Here is a 22070-nt window from a genome sequence, read left to right as displayed (position 1 = left end):
ACTTTTCCAAGCTCTGCCCATTGGTACCTGAAAGGTCTCTGGATAACTTCACAGAGACCCAGCAGGTATGGCGATGAGCCAGTTCCTATTCCATGGCCTCTTTCAGCAATGTTCTTAAGAGCCATTTGCCAAAGGGAGCATATCCAGGTCCATTGTTGGTCAGACCCACACACAGGACCCAGCTTACACAGCTACTTCTATTATTGGCCTTGCCGAAGAATCGGGTCACCTTTAGAAAAGGCAACTGGTGTTTAATGCTGCATTTCTTTGGAACTGCCATCTCCTAGAGGGGTTGATCAAGCAAACAAAAGGGATTCCCTCTGGTAAACGCTGCCATCTTGTGTATTACCAGTCCTATGTGAGGTACCAGGATGTATATTGGGAGCCATAGCTCAGTGATGGACTTGTGAAAGGTCCTATATACAAGTACAAGAATCAGGTAACAGGCAACGTAAAGGAATGATGTGACCTTGGAGAGCTGCTGCCAACTAGAGGAGACAATATGGCCAAGGCTGATGGGAAAATGTCTGGAGGGGCCCAGGTTGACAAAGGCTGTACCAGGATATTTGGAGTGGGGGAGAGTGAAGTTCCAAAGGTTTCATGGGGAAATTATTTTTGAACTAGCAGCCGCCCTGGGTTCCTGCTGGGAGGAAGGGCAGGATATAAATCAAACAACAACAACAACAACAACTAGTGTTCCAAAATTGCACATCCTGTTGGGCGGATAAATTAGGGGTGCTCTAGGACATTGCTAAGTTCTAGGTCTTGATATAAATAAATCACTAAATACTGCTAGGATGCTTTACATTTGAACGTACCTGGAACAGCTGGAAAAAAAATCTTCTGATACAATTGTGATATTCATTATTATATTGTACGGTGCAATGATGGTTTCTTGTCCTGAGACACTTGCCAAGCAACCACGAAATATGCTCTCTACTGCAAATAGCATACAACGAAACACTATGCTAGGCTATATTAGGCAACAGGAAATCAGATTTTGCAAAAATAGTGATTTGACTGTGGGAACAACTCCCACGTTCTGGTCGGTTTCACTGAAGTTGTGCTGTGCCCCTTCAGTTCTTCCTCTGGCAACCAGATACTCCCTCTCTAGGCAAGTGAGCAAATGTTAGCCTACAACCTTTTCCCTTTCTCTAGACATACACACACAAAAAACTTGCTTTTTTAAAACATTGCCGGCAAGGAAGAAAGTGAGAGCTTCTGAGATTTATGGTTCAAAGAGCAGTTTATGGGAATGAATATATATTCTCTGAATATATAGACAAACAACAGAGTCTCATGGCACATTAAAAACAAACAAATTTATGATCGCCTAAATCAGCCTTCACTAATCTGTGCCTGCCATCAGTTCCAGCCAGCAGGGCCAATGGTAAGGAATGATGAGAGTTGTAGTCCAACAACATCTGGAGTGCACCAGATTGGCAAAGGCTGGCATAAACGTTTGTAGACTTCAGTTCACTTCATCAGATGCATGAAGTGTCATCCTGAGTTGCAGGTTGCAGGAGGAGGGAATTGTAAACATGGAGGTCAGAAGGAAATAAAATGCAGGAAACTACAGATGGTGATAATTATGTTATTAAGAGTGACCATTCACAAAAAAGTGGTTGATAACACAGACATCCTAGCATTGGTAAACCAATTAACACATGTACTGTGATAAAACTCCATTGTGTCAATTCAGTCTACAGATGAAAGAAATTGAACTAGTTTACATGTAACACTAACCCAAATTGTGGATTAGTGCAAACAAAAAAGCATAAGGGTTCCCAGAGAGGACGTTGTAGCCATTGTGCTCCCCTGCCCCAGTCCTGATACTGCACTGCCATGAGATAAGCAATGGTTTAGCTCAGAATGTCATTTGAACACAGGCTCATGCTTTGTCTTGCTCCAGACAAACTACAAGCTCTAACCAAGGTTTATTCTTGGCTTTATAGCTCATGGTTTGTCTGGAGGTGACAAATCGCAAACTTGGGTTTAGATGACACGCTAAGCCAAACCATAGCTTAGCTCACAGAAGTACCGCAGCAGGATGTCTGGGGGAGGAGCCCAACAAAAGTAGGAAATGAGCACTTCTGCCTTTTCTTTGTCATCTGTTATCATTTTGCCATCCTCATTGAGTAGCTGTGCCACCATTTCTTTTCTCTGTCTTTTACTATGGACATACCTGAAGAAAGCTTTTTTGTTGCTTTTAGCATCCCTCGCTAACCTCAGCTCATGCTCAGCTTTAGCCTTCCTGACCCCATCCCTGCAATTCCGTGATACCTGCCTGTACTCTTCCTTTGTGGTCTGGCCTTCTTTCCACTTCCTGTATGTCTCCTTTTTTGTTTTCAGGTCATCTCAAAGCTTTTTGTGAAGCCACATTGGCTTCTTCTGTTGTTTCCCCCCTTTTTTGCTTGTTGGAATTGCTTGCCATTCCGCTTTTAGAATTTTGTTTTTTAGAAACTCCCACCCATCTTGGACTCCTTTTCTCATTAGGGTGGCTTGCCATGGAACCGTACTTACAATTGTTCTGAGTTTATTAAAATCAGCTTTCCTGAAGTCCAGGGTGCGCGCATAGCTACTCTCAGCTTTTGCTTCTGTTAAAATCAAGAATTCAAGTATGGTGTGGTCACTTTCCCCCAGAGTTCCCGTAACTGCCACTTCATTCACCAAATAATCTCTATTGGTTAGAATCAAGTCAAGGATAGCTGATCCTCTGGTTACATTGTCTTTTCTTCCCTCATTCTCTGTCTAATGGAGATCAGCACTACAATCAGATCCAAGCAGTAGGGTAGTGGGAAATTCAGAAGTGCAGGGTCCCTTCATGATAGTCAAGCCATGCCCCCATCACAGCCACACACCCTTTTCCACTTTTCCTTGTATCCCTTGTTCTCCCTGTCATCTGGTGAGTCTGCATTCCACTGCAACAGACATGCCCAGGATCCAATCAGCATGAAAGGGGGGGATCTGTGTTAGCTACTGAGAAGAGCCTTCTCAGTGGGTGACTCATCTCTGTTCACTTTGATTGGCTCCAATCAGCACGAAAGGACAATGACTTCTCAGTGGCCAACACACTCCCTTTTCATGCTGATTGGCTCATACATAGGGACCTGGCTGGGACCCAGCTCCCAAAAAAGTAACAGGTCTATGACTCCCCATGACCCCAGATGACTACACCTCTGTATTCAGGTGAATGACATAGTGAAACTAGCAATTCCTACCTTTCACAACAAATTTCAGATCCTGTATTTACATTATTCATTGACACAGGCATACATTTTAGGGCCCAGTTTGTGTCCCGCCCTAATTAGTTGAGCCACACAGGTTATCATCGGGGTGTCTTGACATGGTGCATTCTCCTAAGGTAGTGCTCTGAAAACTGAGTCCCAAGGACCCCTGCAGTTCCCAAGAAGCTGAACAGGGGACCAAAATCATGAAAAGATCAGTAATGGCAGGCAAACTTCCAGGAAAGGCAGCCTCCTCCCATCAGCCTGCAATGCACCCCACAGAGAAGAATGGGCTGTGAGTGGATTCCAATGAACCCCCACTCCATGGGCATCCACGGGGTGGTGCAAAGAGGCAGTTGCTCCCCACCCCCATGGTGAAACATAATCCCCAGATTCCCAGTTTACATTTTTTAAAGAGTGAATTTCTAGCATTTGTAGAACCTGAGATGTAAGGTAAAATGTACAAGCATCATTCTTCTCCATTTGGTGAGAAACTGCCCTGCCCCTTTTCAGTGTTTACTTTGCCTTCCCCCCCCCCAAAACAAAACAACACAATTCCTGTGGATGTCCTTACCTCACTCAGGTCAAACTACATAATGCTTAGAAATGTGAATGATGAAGTGGTAAATGTTGGTAATGATTTTCCAAATGTACCTTTGGGCAGGTATGCAATAATAACAATACAATAATACAAAACATAATCCATTAAAAAGCAATAACAATTTAAAAAGAAACAACAGAAGGTTTTTTAAAAGGGAGATAAATGTATGCCTATTATTACCTAGGAAAACAAGAAATTTGCTTCTGAACATATTACAGAAAGCAGGGCCAGCTCCAGACATATTGCTGCCTGGGACAAAAGACTAGATGGTGCTCTCCTGTGACACATAGCAGACGCTGACCAGACTGGCAGCTGAATCTTCCTTCAACACTGATGATGGGACAGCATCCTCACTACAACTGAGGGAAGCAGGCTAGCTTAGAGGGGCTGTAGATAGGGATGGGGGGGGATTCTATTCACTTTGTATTTAGAAGCAGAGCTACTGAATTTGCCCTTTTCTGAAACACAGCCATCCTTTGAAATTCACCTTTTTCCAAATTTGGCAGTGCAGTTCTCCCACCCAATAATGTGTTTCCGAAAATGCATATACCAAAGTATATGGTATATTGTTGTACACCGCCCTGAGAGCTTTCTGCTATAGGGCGGTCTAGAAATGTAATAAAATAAAATAAATAAATAAAATAAGTGTGCATAAAAATGCATATGTTAGTGAAAATAGCATACAAAAATGTGTTATATGAAGGGAAATATAAATATTGGGGGGAATATGCATTGGAAAATGTGTATATTAGGCATGGTTGCCTGTACAAATGTGTATATTAAGAGAAATTCTCACTAAAATGCTGATGAATTTTCATGAGGACTTTAAAAAAAATCACAGATTGACGTGGAAAATGAGAAACTGAGAGAAACTAAAACTGACAGATTCATCCATTCCTAGCTGTAGGGCAGATCACGTAGAAGATATAGCTCTCTTCTCCATCACAGCACTGCCACTGATTGCCCTCCCCCAGTATCTTTCACCTCAGGCAGCCACCTCAATTTGCCTAATGGTAGGTCCGACTCTGACAGAAACGGTATTCCAAAGTTGGGTCATCACCACAGAAAAGATCCTTTCCTCTGTGCAAGCATGACAGACATCAGCAAGTAATGGCACCCAGAGAAGGGCCTCAGTTCAAGATTGCAATGTGTGGGATAAAGGGCATTCTTTCATAGAATGATAGAATCGTAGAGTTGGAAGGGGCCCATAAGGCCACTGAGTCCAACCCCGTGCACAATGCAGGAATCCAACTTAAAGCATACCTGGCAGGTAGCTATCCGGCTGTCTCCTGAATGCCTCTTGTGTTGGAGAGCCACCACCTCCCTAGGTAATTGGTTCCATTGTTGTATCGCTCTAATAGTTAGGAAGTTTTTCCTGATGTTCGGTTCAAATTTGGCTTCCTGTAAGTTCAACCCATTATTCCATGTCCTGCACTCTGGGACAAGTGAGAAGAGATCCTGGCCCTCTTCTGTGTGACAACCTTTCAAACACTTTAAGAGTGCTATTATATCTCCCCCCAGTCTTCTCTTCTCAAGGCTAAACATGCCCCTCAAAGGGCTTTGTTTCCATTCCCCTGATCATCCTTGTTGCCCTCCTCTGAACCTGTTCCAGTTTGTCTGCATCCTTCTTGAAATGTGGTGTCTAGAACTGGGTGCAGTACTCAAAGAGGCCTAACCAGTGCCGAATAGAGGGGAACTAGTACTTCACACAATTTGGAAATGATACTTCTGTTAATGCAGGCTAAAATAGCATTTGCTTTTTTTGCAGCCACATCGTACTGTTAGCTCATATTCAGCTTGTGATCAGCAACAATTTCAAGATCCTTCTCACATGTAATATTGCTGAGCCAAGTATCCCTCATCTTATAACTGTGCATTTGGTTTCTTTTTCCTACATGCATAACTTTCCACTTATCCCTGTTAAATGTTATTCTGTTGTTTTCAGCCAAATGCTCCAACCTGTCAAGATCACTTTGAATTTTGTTTCTGTCAGGTATTTGGATCCCAAGGCAAGGAAGTGCCTGACCACTTACAGATGACCAGTTTAACAAGTAAGTAGTTACCCATAAACTCTGGACATCTACCAGAGTAAATAATCATCTGTACTCAGCTGAATGCTTCTCAGTATAATTGGGAATGGCTTTATGGAGATTGCTGTCAGAGCAAATTAGCACAGAAGAATAAGATATTTTAAGAGGTGTGTGTGTGTGTGTGTGTGTGTGTGTGTGTGTGTGTGTGTGTGTGTGTGAGAGAGAGAGAGAGAGAGAGAGAGAGAGAGAGAGAGAGATGGTCCTCACCTGGTCTGCCATTGAGTTGAGGAACTGCTCTGTTCCCATAGCATGTACATGTGAGGATCTTTGCATGCATTAAGCTGAATATTGTATGGAGTGTGTATGATCCCAGTCCCTATGCATCCAGTGTAATGTCTGAAAAATGCTTTGATAAATTGAGTTTCTCTTCTGTGATCTCTTCTCCGGGGTAACCAAGCTCCCTAGTTAAAGGGCTAGGCTCTGAAGACCAGAGAGTATCCCCAGGCTGCAGGACCCCACCACAAATATGGTTTACTCAGCTCTAAGAGTCATAGTTTATTCTAGCCCTAGGTGTATCTGTCAGCAGGGCTTTGTTTTTTTAAAACCCAACATACCTGAATGTACCAGTCCTGTATAAAAAGCCACCTCTCTCAAGAAAGCTGCACTCTATTGACCAGAAATTCCAGACATCTTTGGAGTCACCACTCCCCCTCCCCCACAAAAGCAACAAATTCTGCTGCATGTTTGAAGATGTCTCGAGTACTTAACTGCTGAGCTCACTTTGACGTTTGGGAATCTGGGCTACGGACTGCGCTGGCATCCAGCTAAAAAACACTGCTGAAAAGTTTGCTAAGCAGCTTATCTCATTCCTGGGTTTGTTTTGCTTCGTTAGCAATTTTATTCTCTCCTCCCCCCCCCCTTCACCCCCTCTGCAAGGTATTTTCCTTGGATGGTTACTTACAAATTCACCACTGGCCTCAGCATGTGTGAAGCAAGCCAGCCTAGACAAACATAGCCAATTGGACGTGCTCTATAAATCATCACCCACATCCTTCAAGCAGCAATTTTTTTTTCAAAGTGGAGGGTTGGGTGGGGGTGGGAGATAGAACAACTGGTAAGTGTTCCCCAACAGGAAATGTACTCTATTCACTGTGTCACCAACTGGAAACATTCAGAGTGCTGGAAGGGAACCTATCCCCATGAGCTAACTTCATCCTAGATAAAGCAATAATTAAAAAAAACACCTCCCTGAACCTTCTCATATTTTACCAGTCTTGTGCCATGTGTAGCTAAAGGGCTAACTAAAAACATGAGCCCATCCAAGAAAAGGAGGATTCCCATGCAAAGATGCCAACTGTTGAAACAGACATGTTCTGATCTACTGTTTGAAATGCTAATCTTCTGCATAATTTTTCTGCTGGGGCTTGGCTCATAAGATCAAACACACAGATTGATGCAAGGTGGCAATCTCAGTCTATGTTCTGGTAGAGAAGCAGCCCATGCCTGATAATGTACCATATAGTTCTTTCACAGAGAGAAAGAGAGAGAGAGAGAGATCCCAAAACTGGAGCTGGCAGAGAGTGGTCTGAAATTTTATATAATCTTCAAGGAATATATGTAATCTTCAAATAACTATTTATAAGAACGTAAGAAGAGCACTGCTGGATCGGGCCAGTAGCCCGTCCAGTCCAGTATCCTCTTCTCACAGTGGCCAACCAGATGACTCTTGGGAAGCCTGCAAGCAGGATCTGAGCATTAGGGATGGGTGAGAAATTCAATTCAGTTCGCATTTCAAGCCAAATCTATCAAAGCCACACTTTCCAAAGCTATATGAGAACCGACAACCAGCCGTCCTTCAAACTTTGCACTTATTCGGATTTTGCAATGCAGTTCACCAACCAGTGTTTACAAAAATGCAAATGTCAGGGGAAAGTGTGCATAAAAATGAATATATGAGTGAAAATAACATAAATATGCATTGTATGATGAGAAATTGCTTGCAAAATGTATACATTAGTCAAAACTGCATACAAAAAAAGAGAAATTTGCACTAAAATGCTGGAGAATATTTGTGAGGATTTCTTTAAAAAATTGCAGAAATGCTGAGAACTGAATTTAAAACTGGAAAAACGAGAAACTGAGAGAACTGAAATTGACAGATCTCTCCATCCCTGAGTGCACCAACATTGGTTTGAATGCCTCACCTCAAAAAGGATATTGTAGAGTTGGGAAAGGTTCAGAAAAGGGCAAGCGGAGTGATCAAGGGGATGGAGCGACTCCCCTGTGAGGAAAGGGGCATTTGGGGCTTTTTAGTTTAGAGAAAAGGCGGGTCAGAGGTGACATGATGGAAGAATATACAATGATGCATGACATGGAAAAAGTGGATAGAGAAAAGTTTTTCTCCCTCTTTCATCAAATTAGAACTTGTGGACATCCTGTGAAGCTGAATGTTGGAAGATTCAGGATGGACAAAAGAAAGTACTCCTTCACACAGCACATAGTTAAAATGTGGAATTCACTCCCACAAGAGGCAGTGATGGCCACCAGCTTGGATGACTTTAAAAGATTGGACAAGTTCATGGAGGATAAGGCTATCAGTGGCTACTAGCTATGATGGCTGTGCTCCACAACCATAGTCAGAGGCAGTATTCTTCTAAAAAGCAGTTTTCAGAAGCCACAGGAGGGGAGAGTGGTCTTGCACTCAGATCCTGCTTGTGGGCTTCCCATGGGCAGCCACTGTGAGGACAGGATGCTGGACTAGATGGGCCACTGGCCTGATCTAGCAAGGCTCTTCTTGTGTTCTTTTGCTCTTATTCTCTGCTCCTGTCATGGGGTGGTCAAGGCAAAGAGGAGCCCGCGATCAGAAATAATTCCTGATGATCCAACCTATAAGCTGATAAACCACAGACAGCAGTGCCGTCAGGACTGGCCCAAGAAATTTTGCTGTCTGAGGAAGAGAGCTAGACAATGCCCCCTCCTTCAACCACATATACAGGAACTAACCAGATTGGCAGGTAAATCTTACTTCAACACTGGTGATAGGACAACATCCTCTATCACACCTGAGGGTAGCAGACTAGCTTGGGGAAGGATGTAATGTTAGCCACATGGGACCTGCAGCTCTGGCCTCTAAGATCTCCCCACCACTCTGCACCCCAGGTATCTGCTCTCTGAGGCAGCCACCCCACTCTGCCTAATGGTAGGGCCGGCCTCAAATGCAGTTCTGGAGGAGAAGGGTCTCCCTTGACATGCACATACAAGATACAACTGTCATTATGTTCCTCTCATATACACACATGTATACACAGAAACACCTAGCTGGAAAAGGCTCTGGAGATCTTGGGAGAATTCCTGACAGGGACTGAGAACTGCATGACAGTTAAAGGGCGGCAGGAGAGCAGGCAACTCTGTCTGCTCTGAACAGATGCTGATGATGAACAGATGACGCTGGGCTCCTGCTGGAAGGAAGGGTGGGATATAAATCAAATAAATAAATAAATAATGGGTCTTTGGATAAAAGTAGATGCAATGTGGAAGGTCCATGATTAGAATCTTCCTCTGTTTGTTTGTTTGTTTATTTATTTATTTATTTCCGTTAATAGTAGCTGCAAGGCCCCTGAATTGGAACAGGAAGATGAAACTGGGAGAGGCGTTCTGAATGTTTCCCCCATATCATTTTCCCAATCAGATTGTCCTGTAGGGCAGTTTTTACCAGCATTCATATCAGGGTTGGAAGAATCTGTCCATTTCAGTTCCCCTTTTTTCTTATTTTTCCACTCTTAAATTCAGTTCTCCACATTTCTGCAGCAATGTGATTTTTAAAATAAAAAAAAACTTGAAAATTCTTCAGCATTTTAGGGCAAATATCTCATGATTAACACATTTTTGTGTGCAGTTTTGGCTAATATACACCTTTTGCAAGCAATTTATCCTAATATGATACATTTTTGTATGTTATGCATTCTCGTGCACACTTTTCCTTAATATATGCATTTTGTACACATTACATGACTGGCGAACTGCAGTACAAAATTTGGAGAAGTGTGAATTTTGAAGAATTGCTGTGTTTCAGTTCTCTTATTGTTTTGAAACTTTGACTTTAAATGTGAACTGAATCAAATTTCTCCCCAATCCTTAATTATTATGAAACCTTTTAAGTTTCTCTCCATGGCGCAAATAGCTGCTTTGAGGGAAGGATTTTAATTGACAGCATGGTGCCTAGAGTAAAGCTCTCTTCTCCTAATGTTACATTCCAGATCAGCTTTAGAACCCTCATCCCCACCTTCTCTCGGTTTGCAATTAATATCACTAATAGGCAAAAAAAAAAAAAACCCTGTGGTTTGAGACTGTACCTATACCTACATCCAACAGATATTTCTATCAAACTGTAAAAAGCAGGGAAATCGGGTAGCTATAATGAATGCATCAGAGGAGCAGGAAACCTGACCTTCTCTCTGAGATATTGTACTGCCCTACAAATTTGTAAAAATGCAAATACAATTTGGGTTGGTCATTCACAGTCCAATCCACTTGCTGTGTAGCTTGGAAGAATTTGGTAACATGTGCCTCTGAGCATATGGTGCTCATTGTGAACAGTATTATTGTTTTTCAAGGTTTCCCCAATGTTTTTATTCTACAGCAGAGACGTATTCTCCCACCCAAATCTAAACCAAAGCTGTCCCTGGCCACATCCACACCAGACATTTATTCCACTTTAAACAGTTATGGCTTTCCCCACCGAATCCTGGGAAGTGTGGTTTGTGAAGGGTGCTGAGAGTTGCTAGGAGATGCCCTATTCCCCTCATAGAGCTACAATCACAGAAGAGGGGCTGACTGTTAAACCACTGGCCACTGGAGCTCCATCAGGGGTGTGGCCTTCTGTTTAGCCAAGCCAAGCAGCTGTTAATCTGGCTTTTAGAACACTGACAGTTGGTTCTTACTGTGCATGCCTGCACTATCATAGACACCAATGTTAAATTTCTCAAGTTAATTAAAAGTCAGCCATGCATTTTTTAAAACTTTTAAACTGTAGAAGATGAAGGTCAGAGTATGGGGCAAAGTCAATAATAGGATTACAAGTACTCTGTGAAGATGGCTGATTTTTAATTAATTTCAACAAATTATGAGACAACTGATGGAAAAAGTCCAACGGGTCTGGATTATTTTCTTGTTTTAGATTTGAATTCTGGATTATCTCTGAGTGTTTTGTGTATCACCATGAAAATGTACAGGGGTGTTAAGCAAGCATTTCTGAGTTCAAGACTATAAGTTTTGTAAGATTTTGTTTTGAAATGAGCTTATGGGAAGCAGCAGAATGGCACAGGGAGTATTTTTAATTTAACATAGAGGAATGTGAAAAATCCAAGCTGGCTATAGTATACAGCCATTCTTGTGGCTGTATAATAAAAGTGCAGGAGATCTGTAATGAGGATCTGATGTGTCACATTCAGTCTGGCTGGCTGAGCACAGATTGGAAATGCCCATATGTTTCAAACACATCACTAGGGGTGACATAGCTGCTATGGATTAGGAAAGCAAGGTCCAATGCATCTGAGCAACCATTTTTTAAAAAAATCTGAGTGGTCCTTAAAGAAACTAAAAAATTATTCACTTAGTGTAATGCAGTTATTCATTTGTGCAGGACTGCCCATTACTAACCATGAAATGTCAAGAAACAAAGTGTTTAATATTTGTTTTGGACTGGGAGTGTAGACTGAAAGTATTTAACAGGAGGGAAAAAACCACATTGCTAAAATAACAGTGACTCGAAAGGGTTTTTTGTATGTTTGTTTTACTTTATTTTTTAACATTAGCATTACAGTATTAAAGCACTCCAACAATCTTTCCTTTAAGAAGTACTTGCAAATATTTTAATATGTAAAAAATTATGGGTTGGATTCTGAATTAGCCATGCTTAGAATAGACCCATTGAAATCAACAGGACAGCTGTGACTTTCCAAAGCTAGAAATGCATTTTAACGGTAATTAAAATATAGTTGTTTGTTTTGTTTTTTAAATAGGATTATAAAATTGTGCTCACCAGAAAGGTTATAATTAACACAAGTTGAGCTGTGAAAAGTTCACCTGTCTGATGTATCATGACCCACAACTGAACCACATGCCTTTTAAAAAGATGGGAGGATAGCGCTATAGGTGTCTACCTGTGGGGACTGCCCTACCTTTCTATCCTTCTCAAAAATATTGGATTTTCTACAGTAAAAAAGAATAAGCAGGAGGGTTGCAAATGGATGACAACGTTATGTGAACCTCCCACATCCCAAAAATATGACTGAATGAGGCACGGCCATTCCTCACTAAGCGATGAGGGTGGAAGCAACCTTTGTTGTTTTTCCTACAATGAATTAATGCTTCCAGATGACCTGTTTATTGAGCATTCATCCTGATTAATTTGCTGGGAGATCAGACAAAGTTGACTATTTAATGAACATTCATTCTGATTTTTTTGCAGGGAGGTTAGATGATGTTGTGTTAAAGCAAGTATTATCCCACACTTTCCCATGCATTTCCCCATCACTTTCCATATTTCAAAAGCCCAGTCTTTTGAGGAAGTGAGTTTGTTGCACAAGACCTCCCAATCACCTTTAATTGCCCAAGCTGCATTTGCTGGTATGTGATTGAAACCCATCAGCAAATAGAGACTGTCTGGAAGTGCCCTAATACTAATATAGCTATCCCTCTGGGATGTTTTTTAAAACTTTCTCTGATTCATGGAGATAACAACTGCATAGATCCTCCCTCAGACCACAGTAATCCAACTTCCTAATATAGATGTTAGAAAACTGCATACACATCTGTGCTTTTCTCCTGAGTGTTCAGAAAGATGGACTAAATGACACCCAAAGCATTTCATCATCAGTTTGCTGTTTGATCACTGTGAACAAGGGCTAAGTCACATGTAATGCAGGAGATCCATGACTGTATCATCTAATGTGGATATAGTAGGGTAAACTGTTCAGTAAACTGCAAGTATTAGTGAAAATAACATACAAAAATGCATTATATTAGGGAAAATTGATTTGCAAAAATGTGTATTAGGCAAAATTGCATACACAAATGTGTATATTAGCAGAAATTCCATTAAAATGCTGGTGAATTTTCATGAGGAATTTTGCAAACTGATATGGCAATGTGGAGACCTGAAGAATGAAAAATGAGAAACTGAGAGAAACCAAAATGGACACATTCACCCATCCCTAGATCTGAGACAAGTGTTTGGCAGCTTGGGGGGGAGGGTAAGAGAGACAGGGGAAGTGAGGGGAGAAGTTTTGCAGTTGGAATGAAAAGAGAGAGTTAAGAATTTAGTTGACATTAACTCAGAGTGCCCTTAGAAACATCCAGACTGAATAACCACCACATGTCATATATAGCCTGCCTTTGAAAAATCATTGGAAACTTTAATTGGTCCAGAACATGGTGGCTAAGTTGTTGTCGACTGGGGCCTATCATCATGCACATATCTTACCTATGCTTAAAGGTCATCACATATTCCAGATTGTCTCTAGGCATAAATCAAAGTGATGGTTTACACCAGGGCTGGGGAATCTTTGGCCCTCCATGTGTTGTTGGACCCCAGCTTCCTGAGCTCAGCCATCTGGACCAATGATCAGGAATGATGGAAGTTGTAGTTAGACCTAAAAAGCCACAAGTATGGTCTAGGACTAGGGTATCTTAAATATTGCCTGTTAATGAGATCTCATTAGAGACCCTTCTTCAAGTATCCCAAAAGGTGAAAAAGAGGACCTTATTATATGAAAGAAAGATCAGCAGCCATGCTGAATAGGAGAACCAATAGTATGTCACACCACAGATCTTTTCTGAGACTGAACTTCATCATGGAGCTATCTCCCAAGATATGCTTAACCAGGAACAATCTTTGATATCTTTTAGGCACCATCCTGTTTGCCTTTTGGTGGTTAGGAGTTGTAGAATGATTGCTATGAATTTGTCCTTAAGGGAAGAGATGTTCTCGTAGCTTAGTGATGGAGCACCTGCTCTGCACGCAGAAGGTCCCAGGTTCAATAACCAACATCCCCAGGCAGGGCTGATGAAAGACTGGAGAACCACTGCCAATCAGCATAGACAGTACCGAACTAAATGGGCCAATGGTCTGACTCTGTGTAATGTAGCTGCTGCTGCTGCTGATACTGCTGCTTCTTCTCTCTCTCTGTGTGTGTGTTACTGTTACGTTTTTGTTGCAAGTAATATCTGTGATTGTTTTTGTGGCCTTTGCTCATGAGGCTTTTATTGTTGTCCATATTAATATTTTAATTATTGTTTAGCTGTTGATTATTTACTGTAGCTCTTTTTATGACTTTTGGAAGCCATCTGGTAGGCTTTGTCTGGCAGAAGGGGATGGTAAACATTTTTAAAAAATAAATAAGCTCTGTAGCATTGCCCCTGGAACATCTCACCACTTGGGAGGGCTGCAGGACAGTGTTATCTGGCTTCTAGGTATTGGCTTTCAATCCAAAGAGCTCCAGTATGCTTTATAAAAATAGACACAGAAATGTAGGTCCACCCACCAGGATGTAAAGAGTGAAGGAAACTAATCTGGAAGTGTAAACGGAGATGTCAGACAAGTGTTTTGTGACAAAGCTTGACTTTCTATAAAAGTGTCATGAAATTTATATAGTGCAGCTAATAGATTTCTATTTTAGAGATTCTTGATAATTAGTTTTCCATTAGGTCTCTCTCTCTCTCTCTAAGACACACACAGGATGGGGGAGAAATTTGTTTCAGTTCGCATTTAAAGGCAAACCTACCTAATTCACATGTTAAGAAACAATATACAGACTGAAACTCATCCCTCCTTCAAAATTCACACTTCCAAATTTTGCAATGTAGTTCTCCAGCCAAACAATGTATACAAAAATGCATATGGTGGTATTCAAAGCTAGTCCTACTCAGAGGAGACCCATTGAAAATAGATGTAACCAACCTAGGTTCATTAATTTCAATGGGTCTGCTCTGAGTAACAATTGAATACAACCCATATACTATAGTGGGCATAAAATGGAATATGTAGTGAAAGTAACATAGAAAAACACTTTAGATTAGGGGAAATTGCTTTGCAAAAATGTGTCTAGTAGGGAATACTGTGTACAATGTTTTTTATATTAGGAGAAATTTGCATGAACATGCTGATGAATTTTCACGAGGACTAAAAAAACACACAACCCATCAACGTGAAAATGTGGAGAACAGAATTTGAATTAGGAAAAATGAGAAACTTAGAGAAACCAAAATTGACTGATTTGCCAATCCTTAACAGAGAGAGAGAGAGAGAGAGTTTGTACAAAAGATGGACATGTTCCTTTCTGCAATTTCTCTCTGTCCTAGCTTTGAAGTATATATAAAGCACGAGGATGATCCTTTCTGGAGGAACAAAGATTTGATTGACCATTTCCTTCACTGACTTCCTACTCATCCATCTACTTTGGGCATTGATAAAACACCAAAAGTTTAAATCAATGCTATCAAGCAAACGTTATGCGAAGTTGTCAACATTTGAACCTCTCCTGTTCTCTGCTCTATTTGCTTTTGCCTGGTTAGCAAATGATGCCTTTTGATTAATAGAAGCAGAACCATTGTGGCTTTACCACAACCTGTGTTTAGAGGATGATGCAAATATCCATTAATGGAGGACCAGTCAGAAAGGGTGTGGCACCACCAGTGCTATTTTGTGAATGCTACAAGGATTGGTCAGTCGCAAAGCATGCACAGAGGCAGGATATTCTCATAGTGAATTGCAAGTCATATTAATATGACTCTGTGAATATCTGAAGAACACTTCTCCAGTGATTTACATCACCTCTGTTCACAAGTGAAGCTTCTCCACCGCATATGTCACCCTTCCAGCCAATACAAAAGAGGCTGTTCCCTCTCTGCCTTGCCTAGAAAGTATTCAGCACGGTGGAACTCATGATGAATGGAGGAGTTATAATCTGCTTCAGGAAGAGCCCATCTGTTGTGTAAGCCTCATTCACAAGTCATAAGAATGCTAAAGATAACATTAAAATGATTAACAATCTATAGTAATGATAAGTACAGACAAATCTCATCTAAACATTGCAATACTTTTCCTGAATGAATATTTATCACCTCCAAAGTGTAGCTTACACTCTGCAAGCACAGATATATGGTCCTGCAAATGGTCACCACCATTACATGTACTGGAGCTTGGTATATATTGCATCAGACTGCAAAAATAAACAGTCTGGTAAGACTGGTAGTTGAAAGAATAAAGAAACTTAGGGTTTATTATTCCTGGGATATAAAGTCATTCTGACTGCAGGCATACATGTGGCCATTGTGGAGCCATGAGGCTCACATTCACAGAAACTATTTTCTGACTAATTAGAAAAGAAGAGGAAGGGAGGTAGTAAAGCCTGAGAAAAAACCAACAAGTAGTTACTAAAAAAGGAAGAAGTAAGGAAGAATAGGTTGCTTTTCTGTCCATTGCCACCCTTTGGCTTAGGTTGTTTGTTATAAGCATTGGTGCTTTACTCTCAAAAACATGAATGTTCCCTGATTTCAATGGGTTGCACATCCAGATAAGGAGGTTGCCAATTGGAGGGCACAACTGTCTGCATATGGCTACATATTTTGGGCCAGTTCTAACCACCCCAGCCAAAATGCTTCATCGGATGGCAGAAGTACCAAAATTTAATCTTAACTTTGGCAGGGAAGTCCACTGCAACAAGAAGTATATTTTTAGAGGGAAAAGAAAGACTCTGTGTTCCATCTCAATGTGGCATACGTTGAAGGCATATTCATGATTTATAATTAGAAGAAATTGTCTGGTGGTGATGACAGAATATTTTTGCAATGTCAAATCTCTCTAACTTGGTGTTCAGGTTCTTTATAGACTTTACTCAAGCAGGCCCATTTATTCTTGGAATTGTAATATGAGCATGAGGAAGACTCTATGGGAGTGTTGGTCTCACAGCCAACAGCTGGGACATGCATAGTCCATTAAACAATGAAATAGTTGCAGCAATTCAAATAACATTATTTCAGCTAGAAAGAATCACATTATGCATCAGCAAAACACCAATGCAATATATATATATATATATATATATATATATAAGAACAATATTACAAAATCACACTTCAACCTTAACCATGAAAAATGCTTATTGTGAAGAAGAGTGGTTGGAAAGGACTATGTGGTTATCCCTTGATTTCTCTATAATACCCCAAGCAATGCTCAACTTCTGCTAGAGTCGGGATGCCTGAGAGATTTTTGTGAATTCTGATATGAACTGACCGGATCTGCTCCTCCCAGACTAATGTGTGGATCTTGTCACATTCCACCAATATCTGTACTTCTTGAATGTCCCAACACAGTTCTTGTATCAGAAAATGGATCAAAAACATTTTAAAATGTGTATTTGGATATACTACTGTTTAAATGGTTTTTTAAAAAAAGAATTACAGATTAATGTGGACTCAGGATGGTATTGACTAATGACTGAGTGAACATAGACAAAAAGTGACACAGTTCACAGACAGACTGGTTTGTCCATCCTTATGCTACGGTGAAAAATGGCCAACTTTGAACTGAAGATTCTATGAAAGAAGGGCAGAGCAATCCAAACTATAGGAAGCTACTGTAATTTATGCTGGACTAAATTATGCTGGTGTAATTTACCCCATTCCAATATTTTTTCAGGAGCCAGACTGGGCCTGGCAGAAGGGGAAAATTTTGGGGGGGTGTTTATGTTTTTTTATTGGGCTTTTTCCCCAAAAAATTGGAGAGAGAAAAACAAAAAGCCACCCAAAAAATCCACAGTTTTTTTCCAGGTCTTCACATCTATTTCAGGCTCCACTCACCCCAACGGAACTTGGGTTTGGATTGCTCACTAAATTTGCTCCACAGTTGTGAGGGTACAGGTGGTATTTAGAATGTTACTTCCTTAAAGGTATTCAAGTCCTATTAATGTACAGCCGGCTGGGCCAAGGAGGTGATTAATGCCTCTTTACGAGAGGGTGTGGTCCCACCCTGCCTGAAACAGGCGGTGGTGAGACCGCTCCTAAAAAAATCCTCCTTGGACCCTGATAATTTGGACAACTATAGGCCAGTAGCAAATGTCCCATTCCTGGGCAAGGTTCTAGAGCGTGTGGTCGCTCGCCAACTCCAGGCTCTCTTGGATGAAACTGATTATCTAGACCCATTTCAATCGGGCTTTTGGCCGGGGTTTGGTACAGAAACGGCCTTGGTCGCCCTGTATGATGACCTCTGTTGGGAGAAAGACAGAGGGAGTGTAACTCTGTTGGTTCTCCTTGATCTCTCAGCGGCGTTTGATACCATCGACCATGGTATCCTTCTGGAGCGACTTACGGATTTAGGAGTGGGAGGCACTGCTTGGCGGTGGCTCTGCTCCTATCTCGGGAATCGTCTCCAGAAGGTGATGCTGGGGGAACATTACTCGAGTCCCTGGGTACTCCAATATGGGGTCCCGCAGGGTTCAGTTCTGTCCCCCATGCTTTTTAATATCTATATGAAGCCGCTGGGTGAGGTCATCAGGAGTTTTGGAGTGCGTTTCCAGCAATATGCTGATGATACGCAGCTCTACTACTCCTTTTCATCTTCGTCAGGTGAGGCTGTTGATGTACTAGACCGCTGCCTGGCCGCGATAATGGGCTGGATGAGAGCTAATAAACTGAAACTCAATCCTAACAAGACTGAGATGCTGTTGGTGGGAGGACCCTCTGCCCAGATGGTTGACGTTCGACCTGTCCTAGATGGGGTTACACTCCCCCTAAAGGAACAGGTACGTAGTTTGGGGGTCTTATTAGATCCGCTCCTGTCACTTGAGGCTCAGGTAGCCTCGGTGGCACGGAATGCATTCTACCAGCTCCGGCTGGTAGCCCAACTACGACCCTATCTGAGCAAGGAGCATCTTGCCTCAGTTATCCATGCTATGGTAACCTCTAGATTGGACTACTGTAATGCACTCTACGTGGGGCTACCTATGAAGACGGTTCGGAAACTTCAGCTAGTGCAAAATGCTGCGGCCAGAGTTCTCACTGGGACAAAGAAATTTGACCATATAACACCTGTCCTGGCGCAGCTGCACTGGCTACCGATATGTTTCCGGGCCAGATTCAAAGTGTTGGTTCTTACCTATAAAGCCCTAAACGGCATTGGACCGCAATACCTGATGGAGCGCCTCTCTCGCTATGTACCTACCCGTTCACTACGCTCGACGTCGAAGGCCCTTCTCCGGGTCCCAACCCATAAAGAGGCCCGGAGATCAACAACTAGATCTGGGGCCTTCTCGGTGGTGGCCCCCGAACTATGGAATGCCCTCCCAGACGAGATACGCCTGGCGCCTTCTCTGTTATCTTTTCGGCGCCAGGTAAAAACTTACCTTTTCGCCCAGGCTTTTTAAATTTTGTAAATTTTTAAATATTTTAATTTAACATTCTAAACTTAATATGATCTTAATTTAAATCTCAATGGCAATTTTATTAATGTTTTATAATTGTACTATATATATATATATATATTTTCCACACTTGCTCATATTTTAATTGTGATTTTATTTGTTGTACACCGCCCTGAGAGCTTTCTGCTATAGGGCGGTCTAGAAATGTAATTAAATAAATAAAATAAAATAAAATAAATGTGCGAACAGATCATATTATGTATGCATGCTTGGGCCTAATTGGTTTAGTCTCCACTTCTACAAGATTGTGTCAGCCAAGTTTTGGGGGCAGTTATAAATCCCCAGTTGGGATATTCTACTTCATGCTGAGCTCTAGTACATAATTACTTTGAAACCCAAGGATACTTAGGCTTCTTTACACGCATACCTTGGGCATCATTTTAATTTTCACCTTTAATTCCCCCACCATAACTACTTTACTTAAGTAATAATGCCTAAGGGTTCTTTTCACACATACCTGGAACATCAATTTAATTTTCACCTGTAACATCACAACTGCACCATTTCTTCAATACTTTCTGAATTTAGAAATGAAGACTTGTGCTTTCTGGGTTTTTGTACACCAGTTAGGATTGCCAGATCAGAAGCATTCCAAATCCTGAGATTTTGGGGGTGGGCACTAGTGATGTCACAGAGGCGGGCCCTGATGATATCATTAAGTATGATACATTAAACATCAACCACAATTTCTTGGAGCATAAAATTCAAACAGAAAATTTCTTTGATGGGAAATTAAGATAGAAATCTTAGCTGAAAGAGGGTGTTCCCAGGTCCAGCTGAAGTGATGGGATCATTCATTCTGACCTGTTAGGAAGCCTGGGTAGGGAACATTTAATCTAGGTGACTTGCTTCTGGCCAGGCCAGTCACCAGAAGGCCATTGTAGGAAGAAGGGAGCCTAGTGTTGTGGAGATGTTAGGTGGGAGCAGTCAGGAGTAAAGATGGATGCCCCCAAAGGCTGCAATTCTAAACACACTTACTAAGGGACTAAGCCCCATAGAACTCTGAGTAGATGTGGTTAGGATTGTGTTGATTGTAAGGCTTGACTACAGATCCTTTGCAAATATATCCATATCAAAGCAGAATTGGCAACCCCCTGCCTGGCATGCCCTGCCCCTGCCTTTTAACATGGCTGCTCCAACCTTCTTGGAGACTTGACCACTGCAGAGACAGGTTTGAGAAATGAGTAAGAGTTAAAAAGATTCTCTACTCTTTCCTGTCTGTCATGTGGGTTACTATAAACTCACTTCGACAGCCAACACAATTCCTTTTAGTAATAATTGACAAAGAGGAAACAGGCATGTTGTGGTCTACCTTCACAGGCAGTAGCTTGGGAACAACATCAACTGAAGCCACACTTCCCAGTATGTGAATTCTCTTTTACCACTATTGGGTAACCAACAAGGTACATCATCAGTGGGTTTAAGGGGGTTGAGCTGAGCACATGGAATCACTATTGTTGCTTCTATGGATATAAGGGAGTAAGGTCCGAGGTAAATGAAATGCAAATAGAAAAAGAAAAGCAAAAGATAGTGATGATTTCATAAATGCAATACCATACCAATCACAACAAGATTCCCATGAGTAAGGCAGAAAACTCAGAATCCCACAACCAGTCAGGCTTCCTAACCAAAATTTTAAAAAAACCTGGCAGCCAGCCAGCCACAGTCAAGAGAAATCACCATGCAGCACAACCTGACCCAGGGGCTGCAGTTAGTGCAGAATGCTGTGGCACGATTGCTGACATGAGTGAGACCTTATCAGCACATAATACCTCTGCTCTGAAATCTGCACTGGTTGCTGATTTTTAACCAGGCCAAGTTCAAGGTATGCTTTCCATGTTATGGGTGCCACAGAGTATTTTTTCTGCTCTTGTAAGAAATCAATCCTTTAGTCAGTTTTCCTAACCCAAAACCAAAACTAAAAAAATCCTGGCAGCCAGTCAGCCAAGGTCACAGAAATCCTCATGCAGCACAACCTGACATGGGGGCTGCAGGTAGTGCAGACTGCTATGGCATGGTTGCTGACATGAGTGAGACCCTGTCACCACGTCATACCTCTGCTCTGAAATCACCACTGGTTGCCAATTTGCTACCAGGTCAGGGCTGCAGTTAGTGCAGAATGCTGTTGTACGATTGCTGACATGACACTATCAGTACATAATACCTCTACTCAGAAATCTGCACTGGTTGCTGATTTGCTACCAGGCCAAGTTCCAGGTGTGCTTTCCATGTTAGGGGTGTCACATAGTACTTGTTCTGCTCTTGTAAGAAATCAGTCCTTTAGTGTGGCAGCACCTACACTTTGGAACTCCTTGCCTATTGACATTAGGCAAATACCTTCATTGTACTGTTTTCAGCACCTGCTAAAAACATTCTTGTTTAGGCATGCCTATCCAGGCATATAGGACCTATTGTGGTTTTTATCTGTTTTTAACTCATTGTTGGTTTTATTATTTTGAATGTTTTTAAATACCTGTCAAACTATTTTGCCAATAATTTCATTGTTTTAATTCTTCTGTAAACCTCTTTTAGGTTGTTTACAATAAAGCGGTATATAAATGTTGTAAATAAAATACGAAAATAAATTTTGGAGTCACTGTGGCCCTTGGATCTCTTTCCACTTTTAGGAACAAAGGAATCTACCTTATACCAACTCAGGCCATTTGGTATCATATAGCTCAGTACTGATGACATGGACTAGCATTGGCTCTCCAGGATTCCAGGCAATAAGTCT

Source organism: Rhineura floridana, chromosome 4 (assembly GCF_030035675.1).
Source record: "Rhineura floridana isolate rRhiFlo1 chromosome 4, rRhiFlo1.hap2, whole genome shotgun sequence".
NCBI lineage: Eukaryota > Metazoa > Chordata > Lepidosauria > Squamata > Rhineuridae > Rhineura > Rhineura floridana.
The sequence above is the reverse complement of the archived record's forward strand: the minus strand, read 5'-3'. Positions refer to the sequence as shown.